Source organism: Dipodomys spectabilis, unplaced genomic scaffold (genome assembly GCF_019054845.1).
Source record: "Dipodomys spectabilis isolate Male_0828 unplaced genomic scaffold, ASM1905484v1 ptg000344l, whole genome shotgun sequence".
In the NCBI taxonomy this organism is placed as follows: Eukaryota; Metazoa; Chordata; class Mammalia; order Rodentia; family Heteromyidae; genus Dipodomys; species Dipodomys spectabilis.
The window spans coordinates 228599-251411 of record NW_024871021.1 but is presented as its reverse complement, the minus strand read 5'-3'; positions in this window follow the sequence as shown (position 1 = coordinate 251411).

Below are 22813 nucleotides of genomic sequence, written 5' to 3'. Positions count from 1 at the left end.
CAAGAGAAGGCAGGCCGATTTTATCTGTGACAAAACTTTGTGGAAAATGATATTGAGGATTACTTACTGTTGATCCACTTGCACTGGAAGCATGATTCTGAACAATTGCTTGCTGATTCTCAACTATTTCTTTGATCATTATATTCTCCAAAAAGAAAAAGTGAGATTTAATTGATAGCAAAGGACTACTAATACATTTTGATTTCTCATTAAGCACCTTCAATCATTGAAACCACATGAAGACAATAGACAGGCCTACTTTTTTAGATGAAAACAAGTGTCTTAAAAAAAACAAGGAATGTAAGTAGTCATGTAAAGGACTTCTATTTTAGTACTACATTATACATTTTTTTCTAATGTTGGGTACCAATAAATAATGGATCTATTAGAAAGCTCTTAAAGCTCATATGTCCAATTGTGAGTTCTCTTATACTATATCATGGTATTTTTTGTGTGTGTTCTTAAGAAGAAATTTACATTACTAACTTGAATTTCTGACAGGACAGTATCATCACTATACATCTTGCTTCTATACTCTCATTTTTAAATTACTATCTAAGTATGTACATTAGATAACTATAGAGGAAAAATAGAAGTCACACTGGTGGCTCATGTCATTAATCCTAGCTAATCAGAAAGATGAAGTCTGAGGATTGTGGTTTGTAACCAGATCAAACAAAAAAAAAATTCCATTAGATTCTGATTTGAAATAAACCAACAAAAGCTAGAACTGGAGCTGTGGTACAAGCAGTAAAATGATATCCTTGAGAAAACTAAAACAAAAAAATAACAAATTCTGGGACAGAGACAGGCCCTGAGTTCAAGCCTTAGTATTAGCACCAAACAAATGATTGAATTAATTAGTTAATTAAGTAATTAAATATAAATTAAGTGGTCACATGTGGATAGGCAGGTAAAATGTAACATCCATGGTGACTGGATTGTGTATTATTTTGTAGTAAGGCAAATTATCATTTATACTAATCATTAATTTTTTATTTGAACTTTTTTTGAACAATAAACCTTGAATTTAGCATGCATGTATAGGTGTGTGTACATGTGTGCATATGTGTGTATGTGTATATGTGTGCATGTGCTGTTGCACTGTTGCTTGCCAATGTGGACAGGGTGAGGCTGAAAAGAGCTAAATTTGTTGCAATGTTTTTATGTATCAGTATTCTGTCATGTCATTTCAGTTGGACCACCCTTTTGTACATTTTATTTGTCAAATAATATCATCAGAATCAAAGGATTTACAATATTAAGTTAGATGAAAGAGAATGCTTTCAGCTCTTATTATATGTTAGGTGAGAAGATTCAGACATATTTAGGTAGTAAATTAGTGCTGGAAGATGACTGTCGGAACAAAATATGTATTTGACTTCTTAAATTTGTTTACTTTTAACATATGCTCATGGAGTAAGTTTGACCAACTGGACCAAATAGGTATTGCTCTCTGGTTATTCCCGTGAAACACAAAGTGGATAAACTCTTTCTGGCTTTCTGTTGAAAATAACTTTCTTTGTAAGATCATATCTATTCACACTAAGAGGTAATCAACCCAATATTTATCAAGTTTGAATATCCCATCATATTGACTGAAAATCAGTATTGTTGATATGCTTGTTAGCTATTCCTTTCAAAAACAAACAAACCAAAAGCATGTGTCATCTTTAGATAGTGGATGTATCTGAAGTTGGTTTGTACATGCAAAGGGCTAATGGCTCTTTTGTGGGAGTAACTATCGCAACTTAACAAATAAGGCTTTTCGAATATCTTTTCCAATATGAATAACATCCCAGAGCGAGTCTTGCAATTTCTGAAAACCCTTTGAATATTTTAGTATTATTTCAGTTCATTCACTATGGAGCTAAAGACATTTCTGAAATAAATATTGTTAAGATCTGAAAATGTATGTGCGTATATAGGCTTTTTATGCATCATCTTATGAAAATCCAGTTTTTATGAAACTAAATGAAATAGAATAAAAGAATGTAAGTGAATTTGGTAAGCTAATTATTAGTTTAACTTTGTTTTCTATTAACAAAGTCCATTGAATGTAGTTGATGCAGTTAAATTACTTCCTTTGTGTTTCTGTACTTCAGTTATTTTTCGTATCATTGTAGTTATGGGAGTGAATTTGTAGTATAAATAAAGGTCCTTTAAAATGATTAGGATTAATCTTGTGCTTTGTGTCCTACTCCCAAGAAAATGAGTTATTTTCAACTGTTAATAGTTTATAATTGAATCTTCATAAGAAAATTTTTAAAATGCAGTAGTATTGATGACTTTTTAAAACAATTGTATTGACAAGTTGGAGAGTCTTTAATTCATGCTTCGGTCTTGGTGTCTATGATTTTTAACCCCTTGTTGCTAACATTAATGATAGCTCAGATGGCATTTTGGGGTATATGAAAGGTAAAATATTTATCTGGGGTCAAAGGTGATTTTTATATCAGTCTTGCTTTAATAACATTTTAAAGTAGTATATGTCTCTCAGAATGTTTGGTATAAAAAGCAATCAAAATACTTCCAATGGTAAACAACCTAGGTGAGCTACAATGTGGAAATGATTGGTCCATAACACCTGCGGTCTGTTTCCATCAGGAATTGGGCAGGACACTCTTTCGGTATGACTGTGTTAAACAGAAATGGGGTCCCCAGGCAGTGCAGTGTTGAGTGAAGGGATAGATTATGATTTCTACTATTTTGAGCTAGAAATCAAGAATGTTATACTTTAGCAGTTCCTTTCACCAGGGATGTATAATTGATTATGAACTTGGAGTTTTCATATTACAGCTACCTATTTTCTAACAAAGATAAAGTCAAATATAATTAGAGTGTACACAATAATTCTGGGAAATTTTCCTAGAATTAGTAGACTAAGTGCTGGTATTTTAGTCATAAAATAAAATGAGGTTATTTGATACAGCGGGAGATGGGCCTCAGGCTAACACTTACCATGTGTGCAATGCTGTACTAGTAATTCCAATTCTGAAGACGTCAATACCATCATCTGAGAATTAAAAATGTAAGTAGTTCCACTTTATGGGATTATTGTGAGGATTAAGTTAGATACCATAGGTAAGGTACTTGGAAAAACTATAATTCATCATTTAATACTTTCTACCTGTTATTTTTTCATGTGATGAATTCTAAAAATTTTACTGTGATTTTTATATTGTGTCTATTTACAATAGGCAATGTGATATATTGATATTCATTGCATTGGTCAGTTTTCTGACATTATGAGGAAAATACCTGCAAAGAAAATTTCTGAGGAGGAAACTATTATATTGATTCATGGTTTAAGAGAATACAGTTGAAGATCAGATGTCTCTATTGTTTTTAATTATATTTTTATTAAATAGTTGTTCAAAAGAATTTCCATTCCACAAATCAGTTTATAAGTACAATGGATCTTTAATAACTTTCTTATACCCTTCCAAACCTCACCCCACTTTCATGTTTTCTAGTTTCATACTATCTGCATTGAATATTATGCCTTCACTCTCTTCCTCCATAACTCTCTTTATTCCTTCCCTTTGACTTCCGCTCACATCTTCCAAGTGATAGAATCCTGGTATTCATTTTGTTGGATTAAAAGTTCAATTTTATAAGAAATTACACCTTTTAAATACTCCTCTGCAAATAGCATGCTTTGGTTAATACTGTTGTGTAATTGTAACCCCTCTGTATGGTATTTTCACAATAAAAATCTCAGTTTTACGGTCAATAGATTTTGAAAAGGATGCAATGACTTTATGAAATAAAAATAGAATCTTAAATGGGTGTAGTGGCACTATTGCCTCCCTCTATTTAAAAAAAATTCTTAGACTACTACCTCAATCCTTATACAAAAATTTAAAGTTTTTAAATAGAAGATGATTATCAAACTAAATGTGAGATGTAAAAACATAAAACATAAACATAAAAATTCATGGCATTGGATCAGTAAAAGTTTCTAAAATATGACATGGAAAGCATTAGTGGGTAAAGAAAAGCAAGAATAATCTGGATAATATCAACTTATACTCTTTCATAATTCAAAGGACAATATAACAGAAGTGAATAAATATCTAACAGATAGAAGACACATATTTGTTAATGCTACAATGTTAATGCTACAATGATTCTGAGTCTAAGTATTTTTATATCTTCTAATTCTATATAACTTTTCCCAAAATAGGATATTTCTTTAAAGAATATATGTAGATAGTAGGAGCATATAAAATAAGTTCCTCTTTAGTATCCAAGAAAAAATAAAGAGAAAACTCACTAGTAGGACTATAATATAAAAAGATGACACAAAATATAGTAATGCACTTGTAGAGAAATTGATATACTCCACATAGCAAATGAATTTGTATAATACTTCAATCATTAAAGCAAGCAAGTTTTCAAAAGGTCAAAGAGAATTGAATAGGTTCTATCCATTACACGTCTATGTATGTATTAAAGAGAAGTAAAAAACTTATTTGGACAGGGAATGTAGTTCATTGAGATTGCACTTGAATACTTTGTGTGAGACCCTGGAAATAATCCCCAAAACCAAATTTTGAAAAGGATCACTATTGAGGATGTATGCTGGACAAATTCCTGTAAATGAATCTCATATCTACTTTAATGTCTGTTCTAAAATTTACAGCATTTCTATTTGAAGAAAAGCAAATTTGTGAAAATTTTAGGCTTGGAAAACCTATGATTGTACAATTCACTTCCAAATCACTAAAATGCATACAATAAAAGGAGATAATATATTTCAGGTGAATTACATGTCAGCAAAAAAAAAGCTATTGTTAAAATACTTCACACAAAATGTAGAATAAGTAAGAAGATATTTTCTGTGTTTGCTTATAAACTTTGTAAACTGCAACATTTAAAACAATAATATGATTTCTGTTCATTTTAAGTATTTTTAATTGTTTATTTTAAGTTTATTCAGAGATAACTAAATCAAAAAGTGTATGTGATAACTGGAATACCTAGGAATTAAGCAACACTTATAAATAATTGATAACCTTTTCTGGAAGAAACTTTTGGCAAATGACAGAAGACACAAATCTATGCATCTGCATCTTATGAAAGCCATATGTTACTTGGTCAATCCAATTGTTTTTCTCTACTTTGCTAAGGAAAAAGTATTCTTAAGATAAGAGCCAATGGCAGTGAAAAGAAACAAAATACACTATCATCTTGATTTATTTGTGAAAGTAACAAATGAAATAAAACAATTCCACTTAAGGGACTCCAATATTAGTATCTATGAAGATGTTCCTGAATGCCAATATCCATTGAATTTTTGGAATTTTAATTTCTATGTACATATGAAAACTAGAACAAGAAAAGAAATATAGTCTTAAAGCAAACCAGCTGTGGAATAATTTTCTCAATTGCTTTGAAATTACATAAGAATTGATATTCCTTTCCATTGGAAACATTTAAAAATGTTTATCATTTATTATAATTCAAATATAAAGCAAGAGTAATTTAATATAATCATTATAAATATCATAAAATAGAATAACAAACCAGTCCCAATATATTACCTACCCATCATTATTCGTAATTCCTAATCATTACCTAAATATACAATCTAATTAGTCACGTCTTTAATATAAACGTAAATATTCTATACTTTTTACTTAACATTTTCCAGAGGCTTGTATTCATGTTTCTAAGAAAGGTTCACAGCAGTTAAAAGATGCTTTTGTGAAATTAATGTGATACATTTTGTTGTTGTTGTTGTTGTTTTTTGAAAGGCCTGGGCATTATCCCTAAGCCTTTTTATCTTCAAGGAGAGCAATCTACAACTTGAGGCACAGAGCTAATTCATGTTTTTAGTGGTTAATTGGAGATAAGAATCTAACAAGTACTTTTCTGTCTGGGCAACTTTCAAACACATTTCTAAGATCTCGTTACCCAGAATAGGTCGAATTATAAGAGTGAGTCACTGGCACTTTTTGATGTACTTTTTATTTTAATTATGTTTTAAGATTTTTGTTTCACTATAGTGTACATCATTCTACCCATAAATTTAGATATGTATATATTTCTGATGACAATCTCTAAAAATGTCATTCTACACATAACATTAATATATATATATATATATATATATATATATATATATATACACATATATTTCTGAAGACGGACTCACTCTATTTTTTGCTACTATTTTTGACCTTTTACATTTCAAAGATATACAGTCTATTTTTCTAAAAGTTTCCTAGAATAAAATAACTAATATTTCAATAGAAAGTAGAGCTTTTACTTTCAAGGGAATTTTAGATACACATATGGCTTTGTAGTAATATTTACATTATATTACTTGAAAAAGTTCTGTCCAAGCTCTTAAATATTTGTGTGTAGTGAGGGGAAGAGAGGAAGTTAATTCATACTGGTTAGGAATTAGCAATGCTTCAAAAATCTATTCCATAATTTGTTATAAATACATAGTCAAGCTACCTGATATGGTTTAGTTTTTTTTGTTTCTTTATTTGTTCAAAATTTTAATATGGATGCATGCACAGTGTTAACATTAAAAATATTAATCAAAAGACAAATAATAGCAAAACCATAGGCACATATAAGATTTTCATTAATTAGTACTTATGATGCCAATAATAATTTTGATGAAGATGATGATGATGAACACAGTGTAGCCTGACAATGATAAGGTGATTGAAAAGGAAAAAAACTTTACACTTCTTTGAAGCTAGTGTTCCCACATTGAATACATAGTTATAAACTGAATTGGATTACATACAACAATAACAAGAGGAGAGTTTCTATACCAAGAAATAAAATTACATTAATAGGTAGAGACAGTAAAAACCCTAATGTTATTCCTGCAGTCTCTCTAATGTATACTCACTTTTCTTGCTGGTATTGTGTTCTTATAAATAAAATTTTTTACTTCCACATTTTGATGGACTAAGATATAGTGTTCAATTCAGTGTGATTAATTCAAATAACATTGTCTTATAGGTAATATTCAATAACAAATGTTTCCAATAATTTATTAAGAGTATGTCCTTCAGTACAGCTGTAAACACGTGACACAATTTACATAATACCACTTACATATCTGAAGTTACCACAAAATGACATAGGCCGTAGTGCCAGGAGTTAAAATTTATTTTTATTTCTGCATAAAACAACTTTTGACTTCATACCAACAAACTGAATTTGACTCTTTCCTTATTTGTAAGCTAAAGTGGAAAATGTAAGGACTCCACTTTTTTTTCTTGTTCTAGAAGTCAACAAATATTCTTCAATATTTCTGGTAGATTACATCCATTTACAGATGAGAAATGTAAGGCAAACTGTCAATGTAGTGAGTGAATAATGATACTAGAATTATTGTCTGGGCTCTTCACTCTGTGTGCTTACAAAGAGAGTAATTTGGTGATGGAGAGGACCAATATGAAAAGACTCTGGGGAAAAAAAAGCATAATTTGTAAGCGGTTGTTTTAGGACTAGGTTACCAGTGATGAATACTTGTAACAGGCTGGTGTCATGGGCATAAAAAGGAGTACATAGAAATTATATTAGTGACAGAAACTGAGAAAATCTTAATCATTCATCTTATCTAAGGGGAGGGTAAGAAAGGTAAAAAGAAAGGTAAGAAGAAATCTAAAATGCATCCACATCTCTGACTGGCAACTGTTAGTTATATTCTTGGTGAAAAGGACTACAGATGGAAAATATGGACTTAGAGGAAAAAACACTCAGTTTTAAGGTTTATGTTAAAGAGATGCAAATATATGTCTGTTTAGACATCATCAAAATATCCACGACCTTGAATATGCAAAAGAATAATAAAATCGGGGGAATTATTAAAGTGAGGAGGAAAAGGAAAATTCTGACACAAGTGTGAGCAATGTGAGCACCAGTGTGGACAAGATTGGATGAAAGAGATAAATAAGGAAACAAGAAATAAACACAGATTTATAGAAGTAAAGGAAGGAAATAATTTGCAGGAATATTTTGAAGGAAATATTCCATTTGGATTTGAAAAGTAAAAGGACATAGATAAGTTCAATAAGAACAGTGTTTTGGTGAAAGTCATATTGATAAAATTTTGTGATATGAATGTGAAGCTATAAAATTTTGGATCCATGAATTCAACAGATCCTGTTGATTTTAAATGCTGGGAACAAATGCTTTTATCCTGACCTTAGAAGAATTATACAGTTATAACTCTCATGAACTTTCCTTAGAGGTATTTTGTGAATATGTTTCAAGACTGTTTAGACAGGAGATTAGAGATTGAACTACAGCACAGACAAGCCTAATTTGTCCTACAGTTCCAATGAGTGATTCATGTATCCACATCAGTTTGGGATTTTATTGAAATATTGTTTGGATATCTTATCAGCCTAATCATCACAAATGTAGGACAAGTAACACCAAGTATTAGGTTAAACATACAGCTTTACTGATGTGACTGAAGACTCCTTGAATTGATTCTTCTTTATAACAGAAAATGCCTCAATAAACATTAACAAATCATAACTGCCATATATCTTATTGAAATCTAATTCTTGTTAGGGGTATCTCCATGCTTAAGTAACCCTGTCAATCAACCTGCCACAAATTCTTTTTTTTTTGGGGGGGGGATCCGGTCGTGGGGCCTGAACTCTGGGCCTGGGCTCTATCCCTCAGCTCTTCAGCTCAAGGCTAGCGCTCTATCACTTGAGCCACAGCACCACTTCTGGCTTTTTTCTTTTTGCTTATGTGGTACTGAGGAATCGAACCCAGGGCCTCATGCATGCAAGGCAAGCACTCTACCACTGAGCCACATTCCCAGCCCCTGCCACAAATTCTTATATGTAGGAAGTGCTATAATAAACTTCACGCTTTTATTGAATGGAAGAGTTCAGACATTAACCTCACCATTTAATCCAAATCTTTCATTTTCTCATACACATTGGCAAATAGGGAAGAATTCTGATATAACAATAATACAATGGTGACTTGAATTAACACAACTTCTAGGATCTAGTATTAAATTGATTACTTACTAATTAGCTCCAAATTTTGTGGATATTTATATTTCTCCTGGGAAAACTAATGAGCTCCAAGCAAATGTCCCTAGGGAGGCTTTCACTTCTAATATCACTGTTTGTCTCAAACTGCTTTAAATTCTAAACCCTCTAATGTGGGCATAAGGTTATACTGTGCAATTTTTTCCTCAGAGAGTGAGTATTACCCTATTGTTTATCATAGACAAAAGTACCTTGATACATACACTGGGTGTGTGCAAACAAGAAGTGGTAGTTGAACAATGTTCTTAGTAGTTTATAAAGATGAAATTGAAATAGAGCAACTATGAACTCAAAAGGAATGTGTAAAAAAGATAAAGGCACAAAGTAGAATGTGCCAAGGAAATGCTGAAGTATAATTTCAAATTACGTACTCACGTTTGAGGGTGTGTTCAATGTACAGCTTCAGACAATGCAGTTGGATATCTTGGGGGAAAAAACTGCTTTAAACTATTTTGGGATAATTGTACAAGTAGAAGCCCCTAACTCTGACTCTAAGCAGCCACAACATCTTCAACTTATGGACTATTTTCCAAGTGCAATGTGAGAAAAAGAGGGCTCATCACAATTAGTGTTCTGGTTGAAGTAATGGCAATCACATAACTTTTCTTATAAGTCTTTATTTTGGAGCATTAAAGTAGAAAAAAGCCAAGTAAATATTTTGCATGTACCTAAATTAAGTGGGATGTATTATATTGGTCTCCTTTTAACTGGGAAGTTATAGATTATTTCTTTTTATACTCTAACTTGGAACAATGATCTGGTGTCAGTTATTTACTCTCTTCCTCTTCTTTTGCCCTTCCACTTACATAATTTTTATTTAAAGAGACATACTTGAACTTGCATTTCTAAATTCTTCAAAATTATCTGAATTTCTTCATATTTCTGGAAGCCTCCTAAATCTTTCTCAAAGGAATATTTTGTCACTACCATTTTTATCCTATATGATGTCTTCCTGCCTAACTCAGTGCAAGAAATACATTAGACTTATTCAGGTATCTCAACACTTGTCCCACCATCAAAAACTATCTTACTTAGAAATCGTGATTTTAGTATATCTGGGGAGGTGGCATCTGTCATTTTTGTATGACCCCAATGATACTTACATGCAATCATGATTTAAACCAATATGCCACTCAGAAGATGAACAAATCCATTAAACACACACACGGTGGAATCCTATGCTTCCAATTAATAAGGAAATGGAAAGACTTGGAAAAATCCTACTAAGAAAAATAAGCAAGACAGAAAGAAACAGATTCCATGGTTTTCCTCATGTGTAATAATTAGGTAATGGCTAAGATAGTCCTAGCAGATGAGCAGAATGGCTCAATAGCTATGTATATATAACCATATAAGAGGATGCTGAGCAAAATGAACTCCTAGACATGGAAACAGAGGTTTTTCTTTGTGGTTATTGTTTTTACAGTACTATGTGATTTCTTTTAGGACAAAGGGCAAACCAATGCAATAGCAATACTCACAAGACAACATGTAGGATATTCACGTTACAACTTGTGAGGGATATTGGGGTGAAGTAAAAGTGTGAGAAAAATGAGGGAGGGCATAAAAAGTTCGACTTTTAGATGTTCACTACCTTACAATTACTGCAACACCTTCTATATACCACCTTGACAATAAAATTAAACTTAAAAATAAGCTACATAAAATATAATTTCACTATATTTCTATAGTAAATGATATTCTATGTGTACTACATTTTTTTAAAAAATGAACAATATTTGGCTTCTAATTTGAATTAATTGCCCCTTTCTTTTTCAGATGGTCATCAACTTGAATGCTATCAAACTATACAAACTTTTCAGAATATACTTGCCATTATTTTTTTAAAAAACATTATTTTAATATTGTCTCATACTAAATAGAAAATAGTTCAATTCTCTGAAAACTCCTAATTATTAAAACTGAATATTTGTTAAGAGGAGAGAATATATGTGTTCTACTAACTACTCATTTTTAAATTCTGAATATGCCATACCAGAGACATTTAAAACAGTGCCTGTATGCATTTTATGTAATTCTGCAAGAGATGCAGTTTCCAATGGGGCATTACATATTTAAATGTCAACAGAGAAACTAGCCTCATTCTGGTAGAAGATAAAACTATGAAGTATCTATAATAATTAATTCCTCTAGAGTAAACATTTGTTCATCATAGTAAGCTATTATTTCAATGACAATCAATACCAAAATTTTATGCAGTAAAGTCATTCTAGCCCAAACAGTTTCCACCTTGTAAACTGCACCTTAAAATTCCCTAAATTCACAGCATGACTAGCTTATCACTATTGTGAAAAAATTCTACAATTCTGCTAATGTTATGCCCTTTTTATTGTTGAAAGAACACTACACTAAATTTTGCTGCATCATTTTCCCTCAAGTGGTATTCTTGAGATCAGAAAACTTGAAAATATTATTTATACTTATCTTTTTGTCTACCATAGATATTCAATAGGGAAAGATCTGTATATTATGGTTCAAAGCCCACCCAGCCAGGAAGGTTCCTTAGATTCTTATCTCCAATAAACTGCTCAGGAAAAGCCAGACACAAGTAGCACTGAGGTTCTAGTGGTAGAGCAGTATCCTTGAGCAAAAAACAGGCTCAGGGACAGTGCCCAGGCCCAGACGTCAAGCCCTAGGACAAACAAAACAGCAAAAACAAAATGAAAACAAAACCTAGTATTTTTCTCATTGTATACAGAGGTATATAATTAAGGAAATTTCTTCCTATGTTATGTACAGGTAGAAGAAAAAAGATTTCAAACAATAATTCTCTTCATACCATGTTACACAAAAGTCACAAAACATGGCTCTTTTTCTAAATTTATAAATTGATACCATCCATTTATTGTCAACTTTTTCTAGATTATTCACATTATCATGTTATACATCTACTGTTGGAATTATCTATAAACTAAGTCCTAATTACAACTCTCTTGAAAGAATATTCTAGACAAATAGAATGCCAGAATCATTTGTGAATTGGTAAATTAAAACTTCTACTTAAAAAGTATTTTGTAGTATCCTATAGAATATGAAATTGCAAGCAAAAGATATTTATTTTAAATCTAAATTCTAATTTAGTAAGGTCTACAAAGTCCTACATTGCATAACTTTGCTGTTTCTCGTGGCTTAAGCTTTTGTATTCCTTCATTATTTCTTTGGAATCCAACAGAATGATGCTAAATTTTTAAAATTTTTGGTTCGGAATCATGACCGATTTTGCATCTAGAAGTATTCTGTAATGAAGAGAGCATTTAAAACATGACTGAGGATGATATATGAGTTGTATTTCAATAGGAAACTTGACTTCTCAAAACATGACAAAATTTGTGCAAACTTCCAACTGTGAATTCCTTTCTTGTTCTTTGGTTTGTTTTATTGAAGCAAAATTATACTACCTAGTCCAGGGAAGGTATTACTATTTAATCCACTCTCTAATCTCCTGAATTAGTCTGAGTGCTAGAATTCCAGACTTGTATCGCATTGCCCTGCCATAGTTTGTTGGTTTATTTGATCGAGAAACATACTAGTAATTCTGAACTTCTCCAATGATCTTATCCACGACTGACTGTTCAAACTGTTTCTGTACAATTTTCAAAGGTGTTCTAACATTTGACACAGGATATGAACATTTTTAGATGCACCTGCAGGGGTATCTGATTCATTCTTCCATGGATCCGATCCCTTTAATAATTATTACTTGGCTCTTTTACTATCTCTGGTCACTACTTATGTAATAGTCTCATGCTTTTGGGGGGAAAGTTCACTTGACGACTTTCTAATATTAAAAATTATCACTTGATTCTAGTCTTACTCAGGACATATTTTCTATTGTTTTCTAACTTTTCTACACATTTTGAGAATTGTTTCATATGTGTGTTTGCACATATAAGTGCTTCTGTGTGCATGTAAATGTTTGTATGTATGTATGCAAAACCTCAGGCTATTATTCAGCACTTTTGTTCATAACTAGTATCCCATCACTTGAGCCATTCATCCAATGCAGCTTTTGGCTGGTTAATTATAGGTAGTGTTGCAAAGACTGTTCTGCCCAGGCTGGATGCAAACTGAACTTTCCAGACTCTTTTATATTCTTAGTTTTTTTTTTTCCAGGAGTATGGTTTTAAACTACAAACATTTTTGTGAATGTAAAGTCTAACCTGTAGCCTAGATTTTTACCTCAAGAATTCATACAAATATAGATGAACATACACATTACACATCCTGAGTGTACACTGCTAGAAATGTGATCTTAAGCCTGGTACTGGTGGCTCAAAATTTTAATCCTAGTTACTGAGAAGGTTGAGATCTGAGGATTGCAGTTCAGATCAAGCACCAGTACGAAAGTTTTCTGAGGCACTTAACTCCAATTAACCACCAGAAAACTGGAATTGGCACTGTGGCTCAAATGGTAGAGTTCTAGCCTTGAGCTGAAGAGGGGAGGGACATCGCCCAGGCCCAGAGTTCAAGACCCACAACCATAAAAAAAAATCTGAAAAAGAAAAAGAAATGTGATCTTATCCACTAGCTCATTGCTACTATATTTCCTGCTCTCTCAACATTGCCTTTTTTTCCAGTTAAGTCCATGCTCTTATATCTGACTTGTTTTGGAACCAGAATTACTCTTCTGTTCTACTTTTTACAAATTTGCATGATTAGCTACCATGATTTAGATCTAGTAGAAAACAAGAGTGGCCTCATCCTTCATGTTCCACTTAGTAGTAATGCTTTCCCTACATCACTCCCATAGATCTACATAATGGCCTTGGATTTATTGTTTCAAAGTTGTCTTACTTGAAGAGTCTTCTATAGTGTATTGAACCATTATAATTAAGCACAAAACTTCTTTTTCTCCTATTATTCCTATTGTTTCTCCTACTGCTAACTTATGTACACTTGGGAAATAATGCACAAAACACACTCACAAAAATGTTTCTGAGAATATTCTTCCCACATAAAATTGATATTAATTACAGAGCACTTAGAAAATTTGAACTTAAAGCAGTCCAGGATGTTTTTTTCATGTTTTTTATTGTAAAAATGGTTTAAAGAGGGGCTAGAGTTACATAAGAAAGTTAATGAGTACATTATCTATCAAGCATTGTTACCTCCCCTTTGGTTTTTCTCCTACAATCCTTTTCCTCCCCACCAACCTAACTCCCTTCCTCAAGTTGTAAAGCTAATTTTCTACATAGTGCCATGTACAACTCATTGTTACAATAGGTCATACTGTATACTTGTTTAAGCATTTCGTTATTCCCCTTCCCCTCCCCACATTAGAAAAATGTATATGCAAGATGCAGGTCTCTGACAATAAATATAGTGAAAACAGGGGTTATACCATGGAGGAAGAAAATAGAAGATAAACAAAAAAATCACATACTACATGTTAGATACATTAAAAAAATAACAAGCAAGAAAAAGCAAGTTGTGTCCCTATCTTGGGTTCCATTTCACTTAATATCATCTTATATGGCCATATGTACATGAATAAGGTTTTATAAGCCATGCAAATTCCGTATTTTCTCGTTATGAAGTTATCTCTGAAACACATGTTACCTCATATCCAAAGATATAACTTGTGCTATTTCAATGAAGCCAGAAAATACTCATTTTACCTGGAGCAGCACCATAGATTGTTACTGGAACTAAGTGGAAAGAACTGTTATTGCAAGTGGAAACTGATCCCAAGAGAGGAATTGAACATAGAGAAATGACAAATTTCAAGGTAATTTGTGCTGTCCTTTTATGGTACAAGAAAACAATCCAAGGCCTGAAGGAAACTCTGTCCCTGACTTTGTCAAGTGTGTCTTTACTTATATAAAACTTGTCTGTAAACTTCTAGTTGAGAGTATAACAAAAGGAAACAATATGCCATTTGAAGGCCAGCATAGAATAAAAGGAAATAAATTTGTTTTAAAAGTGTTCTCCTGCAAAGAACCAAAGATTTGGGGGTTTTAAAGAGATTTATGCATGGATATTTCATTCCTGAGATAATTCTCCTGTTGCAGGAGTCAGTTACCTAATTCTTTAGTCTGGTCCTGAGTTCTCCATAGCAATAAGGATTCCAAAAAGCAGGATCCAGTGAGTACGATCAGCAAAAGGAGCCTCTTCTCAAACCAGTGCTTTAAGGATAGTCTCAAAGAAATATGTGTTTTTTTTTTCATTTGCTTGTTTGTTTAGTTTGTGCTGGTTTGGGGGCTTGAACCCAGAGGGTGGACCCTGTCCCTGTACAGTTGCCTTTCCTGTCCACCTGCCCCCAAAGCTAGTACTCTATTGCTTGAGCCTACACTCCACTTCTGGCTTTTTTAGTATTTAATTACAGATAAGAGTTAGACAGACTCTCCTGCCTGGGTTGGCTTTGAACTGAAATAGTAATAAATCCAATTGACTTCAACTGTATGGACTTCTCTTTTGAACCAAGAAATATTAGATGAAGTTTATTATAAAGCTAATATTTGACAATTTTTAAAAGAAGAGAATATGTCCAGCAAAGAAACCATAGCTTAAATAACTCAACAAAAATAGGTGCACTGAATCATTTTGGAATTATTTTTTCTACTTGGAAAGATTACTATTGACTTTGTGGTTCCTTTTGGGGAAACTTAAAGTCAAATTTGCACTTTTTTTGTTGGTCGTGGGTCTTTAACTCTGATACTGGACCCTGTCCATCAGTTCTTCAGCTCAAGTTGAACACTCTGCCACTTTTGGTACAGCACCACTTCTGGGTTTCATTTGGTTAATTAAAGATAAGAGTCTCATGGACTTTCCTGACCAGGCTGGTTTTGAACCACAATCCGGTGGTCTCAAATTTCTGAGTAGCTAGGATTACAGGTGTGAGCCACCAGCATCCATCTTATATTTGCATTTATGTGCACTTATTGACACTATGTAGACAAAGAATGGAAATTTGAATCAAATGATGACATTGCAAGTTTTCAGAAAAATTGAGGTAGCAATAAATTTATCTCCTTTTCCATGTTGTTACATTAATGATTCATGTGTCATGGGACTCTTACATTAGCATCCTCTGCTGTCTGTATTTGACAACTTAGTATCAGAAATTGTTCATAGAGAAATATAAAAGACTGAGATTTTTAGAAAGCAAAGGAGTTCAGGTATGAAAGTACAGCATAGAAGGATATACAACCTATCACACAGAGATTAAGAATTATCCTAATTACTGGAATGCTAAAGGCAATGAGGAATAATCCTAGTTGATGACTAGTTCTTTAATAACCAAAAATGGTTCACTAGAACATTTTGTGGTATAACTTAGTTATTATCATTTATTCCTTCCATCTGGAGTTATTCCTTCTCTTCTGTAAAAACTATTAATTAGTCTCTGCCTTTTTGGTGCCATGACTTACCAAAAAGATTTCCAAACCTCACTTATGCTACCCTTCTGATTGTGATTAGCAATGACCACCCAAAAGCCTGGAATCTTTGAATTTCCAGAATTAATCTTCACCTGACATCTAAGCACATTCTTGGCATTAATTGCTGTGATTTAATGAACAAAAGTTTTTGGTTTTTTTTTTTTTCAAAATTGTACACTAATATAGGTAAAGTACGTGAATTAGGGACTATTGTCAGGTATCAGTATGGAAGGAGCAATGGTATATTCCAAGTATGAGTTGTTTATTTTGCATTTACTAACTAAATGTTTGTTGTTGTTGTTGTTTTGCCAGTCCTGGGGCTTAAACCCAGTGATAGGGAATTATTCCTCAGCTTTTTTTTTGTTGTTGTTGTTGTTCAAGGCTAACCCTCTACCACTTGAGGCACAGCACCATTTCCAGTGATTCTTTTTCTGTTTATGTCGTACTGATGAATTGAACCGAAGTTTTCATGCATGCTAATCAATCACCGTACTGTGAAGCCACATTCCCAGAGCCTTAAACGACTTTCTTAAGATGGCATTACTTTTTCATTCTGTAACTATGTATCATAATTTTAGCCAGAAATTTTTGCTAGAAAAGGTCATTGAACACAATACTGAGTCCAGTAAGGCTAGATGGACAATGAATAACCATCACGGTCTAGCCAGAGCACAGAGGGGCTTACCTCATGGAGCTGGAACAACAGACTGAGCGAGACAACTCCTGACCCAGAGCCCACCACCAGAATGAGAGGGCCACATTGGTTCCAGCCACATGGGGATGCTGGGCCACCTCCTCCAGCACCCATTCAATAAGTTCTTGAGAGAGAAAGAGAGAGAGAGACAGACAGAGAGAGAGAGCGAGAGAGAGAGAGAGAGAGAGAGAGAGAGAGCATCAGAATTACACTTAAGTCAGATGCTGGTGGCTCAGGCCTATAATCCTAAGTACACAGGGGACTGAGATATGAGGACCATGGTTTATAGACAGCCTAGGCAGGAACATCTGTGAGACTCTTATCTCCAAAGAACCACCAGAAAACCGGAAGTGGCGCTATGACTCACGTAGTAGAGAGCTAACCTTGAGCTGAGGCGCTCGGGGACAGTGCACAGACCCAGAGTTCAAGCCCCACGACTGACAAGAAGTGGACTTCCCACCACAAGAAGTGGACTGAATAGCACCCATTGTCCTAGGGAGCATGGCAGAGAAGTCAGGCCGAGCTTCCTGTCAGCTCTCTCTCTTTTTTTTTATTATGAAGGTGATATTCCAAGGGGTGGGTCACAGTTACATAAGTAATAAGTACTTTTTTACAGTGTTACCACTTCCTCATTTTTTCCTGCTTCCCCCAACCCTGATATCCCATTTCCCCAAAGTTGTAAAGTTCATTTCTAACATAGTGTTTAGTGTATATCACTATTGCTTTGGTTAATCTTTGTCCGAACATTTCTGTGATTTCCCTTCCCTTCCCCAAATCAGATAAACTTGTATATAAGACAAAGGGTACAGCAATAAAAAAAACAGTGACTACAGGGAATAAACCAAAATGGAAACAGTAAATAGAAATACATAAAAACAGTTCACTATACAATTATCTTGTATCCATTTCTTGGAGCTCATTTCAATAAGCATCATTTTCTATGGTGACATGCATATAGCTATTGAGCTGTTGTGATCTTTTATAAGAATATCCTAGACATATTCTAGTTTTTTTAAATGAGTGAAAACATGTAGCCTATGATTCTTTAGGTGTGGCTTGTTTGACGTATTATGTTTTCCAAGTCTTTCCATTTCCTTACAAATGGGGCAATGTCATTCTTTCTGATGGAAGCATAGAATTTTGTTGTGAATATATATGACATTTTCTTGATTGATTCATCTACTGAGGGGCATCTGTGTTGGTTCCATATCTTAGCTATGGTAAATAATGCTACAATTGACATAGTTGTGATAGTAACTTTAGTGTGGCCTTGTCTGTGGTCATTTGGGTAAATGTCCAGGAGTGGGATTGCTGGGTCATAGGGGAGATCTTCTGAGGAACCTTTGTACTTCTTTATGGATTATTTGAACAAGTATACTTTTCAACCAATAGTGCAGTAACATTCCCTTTTGGCTATATTCCCACCAGACCAGCATCTGTTATTATTAGTTTTCTTCATAATGGTCATCAAACTGGGGGGAGGTGGAATCTCAATGTTGCTTTTATTTGTATTTCTATGGCCAGAAATGTGGCATATTTCTTCATGTTTCAATTCACCATTCATATTTCTTCTTCAGAGAGATCTCTCTTTAAATCTTTAGCAAACTTATTAAGAGGGTTGTTTCTTTGAAGATTTGTTTTTGGGGGGAGTTAACATTTGGGGCTCTAAATATATTTGAGATGTAAGGCCATTGCCTGTTGCAGAGCAAGTAACTAACTTCTCCCAATCTGTGGGCTTTCTATTTATCTTTCTATCTATGTAAGTTCTCCTCTTAGATTTGGTGTCTGTCAAGTCTGTTAATTTATTGAAACAACCAATTCTGTTTTGCTGATCTTTTTATGTTTTAGTTCATCTTTATTTAGTTATTTCTGATTTTTTTTATTTGCTTCTGTCTTCTGCTTTGGTTAAGGCTTGTTCCTGTTTTCAAGGATTTTGAGGTATATAATTAAAATACAGACTTCAGATTTCCCCAATTGCTTGATGTAGGCACTTAGAGCTATAAATTTTCCTCTAAGTATTGCACTTACTGTTTTGAAGAGGAGTTGATATTTTGTGTGTTCAATTTGTTAATTTTCAGAAACTTTCAGATTTTCATTCTAATGTATTCAGTGCCTCACTGGTCATTCAGCAATGTGTTGTTCAGTCTTCATGGGTTAGGGATTTTATTTTTTGCTTTAGCTTTTTAATTCTAAGTTTATTCTGTTGTGGTCTGACAAGATATGGGAATTCAAATAATTTTTCTTTCAATTTGGATAGAATTTCTATGTGACATAGGATATGTTCTATTTTGGAGATTCTTCCATGAGCTGCTGGGAAGAATGTGTATACTGATGCTGAATGCATATTCTGTAGATGTCTGTTAAGGCGAAGCGTTCAATGTAGTTATTTAGGTCTTCAGTTTCTTGGTTGTGTTTTTCCTGGATAACCTATCCATGCATTTCAATGATGTGTTGTGATGTGTTTTTAGGTTAAGTAGTATTTGGTTGATGAAGTGGGGTGCTCCAGGATTCAGGACATTGATACTTAGACTTGATATATACACCTAATACAGATGTGCCTTTATCAATATATAATGTCTCTTCCTAGTAATTTTATTTTGAATTCTGTTTTATCTTATGTTAGTACTGTGGCCTGTTTATGGTGTTCATTTGCCTGAAAATTTTCCTTCCAGCCTTTCAGTTTGAGTATGTGTTTGTTTTTGTCAATAAAATGTGTCTCTTGTAGATACTACATGCGTGCGTCTTGTTTTATTATACTACTATTTCGTGTGTTTTTTATTTATAAAGTTAATTCCATTGATATTGAGAGTTAAGACTGTGAAATATCTCATAAGTCCTGCCATGTTATTCACCTGTTGTTAGGCTCTGTGTCTAATCTACTCTTAATATATTTACCTTGTTCACTGGTAGGGAGCATTTTATATAACCAATTTCTGTTCTTCATGATCTTCTCTGTGTAGGATATATTTGATTAACTTCTATCCTGCTGATTTGGTGGAGATACATTGTTTCAAGTTTTTTTTGTCATAAAATATTTTTATATATCCTTTTAATGTAAAGGAGAGTTTGGCTTGGGACCATATTCACGGTTGGTAGTTGTTTGCCTTTAATGTTTGTCATATATCATGCGAGGCTCCCCTTTTTACCATATCAGCTAAGAAATTTGTATTTATTCTGACTGTATATCCTTTATAAATAATCAGTCTTTTCTCCTGACAGATTTAAGAATCCATTCATTGATGTCTAATGATCCTCTAATGGATTATGATGTGATGGTGGTTTGTTCTGTTCTGGTACACTCTGTTTGGTGTTCTAAAGGCTTCTCTTATCTGAATGAGCCTATCTCTTTGATTTCTCTGTGTTACAATTGGATATTGTTTTAGGGCTTCTATCTCTTTATTAAAGCTTTATTTTAGGTCTTGTATGGATTTTCTTTACAACTTTTTATTGGGTGGGGACTTGGGAGGTATTTGTTTTAGCTGTGTCTTCTCTCATATCTATTAACTAGGCATCCATTTTTCCCTTGGAATCTCTTGCCTTCTCAGAATTTATTTTTCTTTGTGTTTGGAGTCTCCATGAATTACTTTGCTGATCTTTGCTTGGTCTCATCTTGTTCACAAATTTCCTTGTAGAGGTTTTGTATCTTTTCATTAATCACAATTTCCAGCAGTATTTGTAATGTATTTTGAAAACTATCTTCTAGGTAATTGATTGTTCTAATGCCTGTTTATTTACTGTGGGAATTATGTTACCTTGGCATGACTTTTGTCATTTTTTTCTGATTTGTTCTGTCCATTTGAAGTATTTCTTGGCTTCAATTTGGGGGAACTATGATCTTCATAGGTGACTATCTATGTTCTTGGTTGATATGCCAAGTGTTGCTTTGGTCTTCTGTTGTGATTTGCTTTTCTGGAATTAGGATTTTGTCTAGACCATTAAGTGTAGGAGAAGAGATCAGTAGTGAGAGATGTTGTCAAATGAATACTAATGGTTCCAACGAAAGTTCCGACTATCCAGTGGTAAGGTGATTTATGTGTGTTTATATGTGAGTGTCTCTGTTCATGATTTTTTTTCTCACGTGGCCCTTTCATTTCCACACTGCAGTTGTGTTTTTGAATATGTTGGCCAACACAGTCACAGCAGTCACCTTCCTGGCTGGGTAACTTTTCATAGATTTCTGTTTTCTTGTGAAGACAGTATAAAATATTCTTTTGAATTGTGTATCCATATATAATTATACCTAACTTAGTGTGACACTCTAGAAATGGAGTATCTTCTAGGATTCTAAATCTCTGTTTCATTAGAGAAATCTAGGATAATTTTCTGTTGTTATTCTGCCACTGTTTATCCTCTTCCTCTGGTTTATTTATGATATTGTGGATTTTTGTCACATAATTTAGGATTTGTGATGGTTGTATCAAGTTATTTTTGTTTTTCTGTTTGTATTACTTTGAAATAATGATTTCAGGCTTGTATGAAGAGACAGTAATAATATGAAATGTGAAGAGCTTAAAGCTTAAAGAGCACAATGAAGGCCTAAGTAACTCCATTACAGGCTAGCAACCATCTTGTGAGGTATGAACTATGAAAATAACCATGGGTTGGACCCAGAAATGACACAAAAAGGAAATCAATTCCTGGACAACTGAGACATAAACAATCCTTGGGAAAGCCACAGGAATTTTCTCCAAATGCATTTACCAAACATTGGGTGGCCATGCAGGACACAGTGACCCAGTGGCCAGACACTTCCTGTCAATCACACCTCAATAATATTAGCCAATCACATATGTATAGCTTAGTTTGCTTAAAATGTTAATCAATCAAGTAATTTCTCATGTAAATCTTCCTCAAAGTTGTTTGTTCAATACTCTAAAAACTGTGCTGATTCTATGCTTTGGGTCTCTTAGTGTCATGGGTTACCGATTGCACAGAGTACCAGCCTGGAGCTTGCAAATAAAAGACTCCTTTGTTATTTGCATTGGTCGAGGTCTCTGGTGGTCTTCGGGTGGTTTTGAGTCTAAGTAAGACAAATGTAAGTTATTACATTGAAAGAAAGAGAGCAGACATTTTAACCTATTTGCTACAAGTAAATTAATATTAAACAAGGCTAATTAACTGTTATTTACTCTTCAGAGGTTGAGTATAGTACTCTTAGATATATTGGAGGAAAAGACTTTAGACTGATTACAATTTATGCCTTTCACAGAAATTACTGGCTAACCATTCTTCTTCAGAAAGGCAAATGCTCCATATTTTTCATATTAGTATCATAAAATCATAACATCTGCATGTTGAATTGTTTTCCTCTGCTATTTTCAATACCATTCTTCATCCATTAGGTATCTAGGGCTTGGAATGAACTGTTCCTTAAAATACCTATATTGCTTATATCGTGATATAAATCTCAGTAATATTAATATGAATTTATCTCTGAGTTTCATCTTGAGCTACATTCACATGTAATTTATGCAGTTTCAAGCAAGAAACCTATTTTACTCTTTTCTGTTCTTTAAACAATAAATCTATTATCTTTAGAAATACATTCTAAAGAAAATATGTTCTTTTATATTGTTTCAGTAAACATCATTTATTTCTAGTACTTTTACTGAAATAAATATAAAGTATGTCACATGGAGACAACCCCCACTTATCACTTTAAA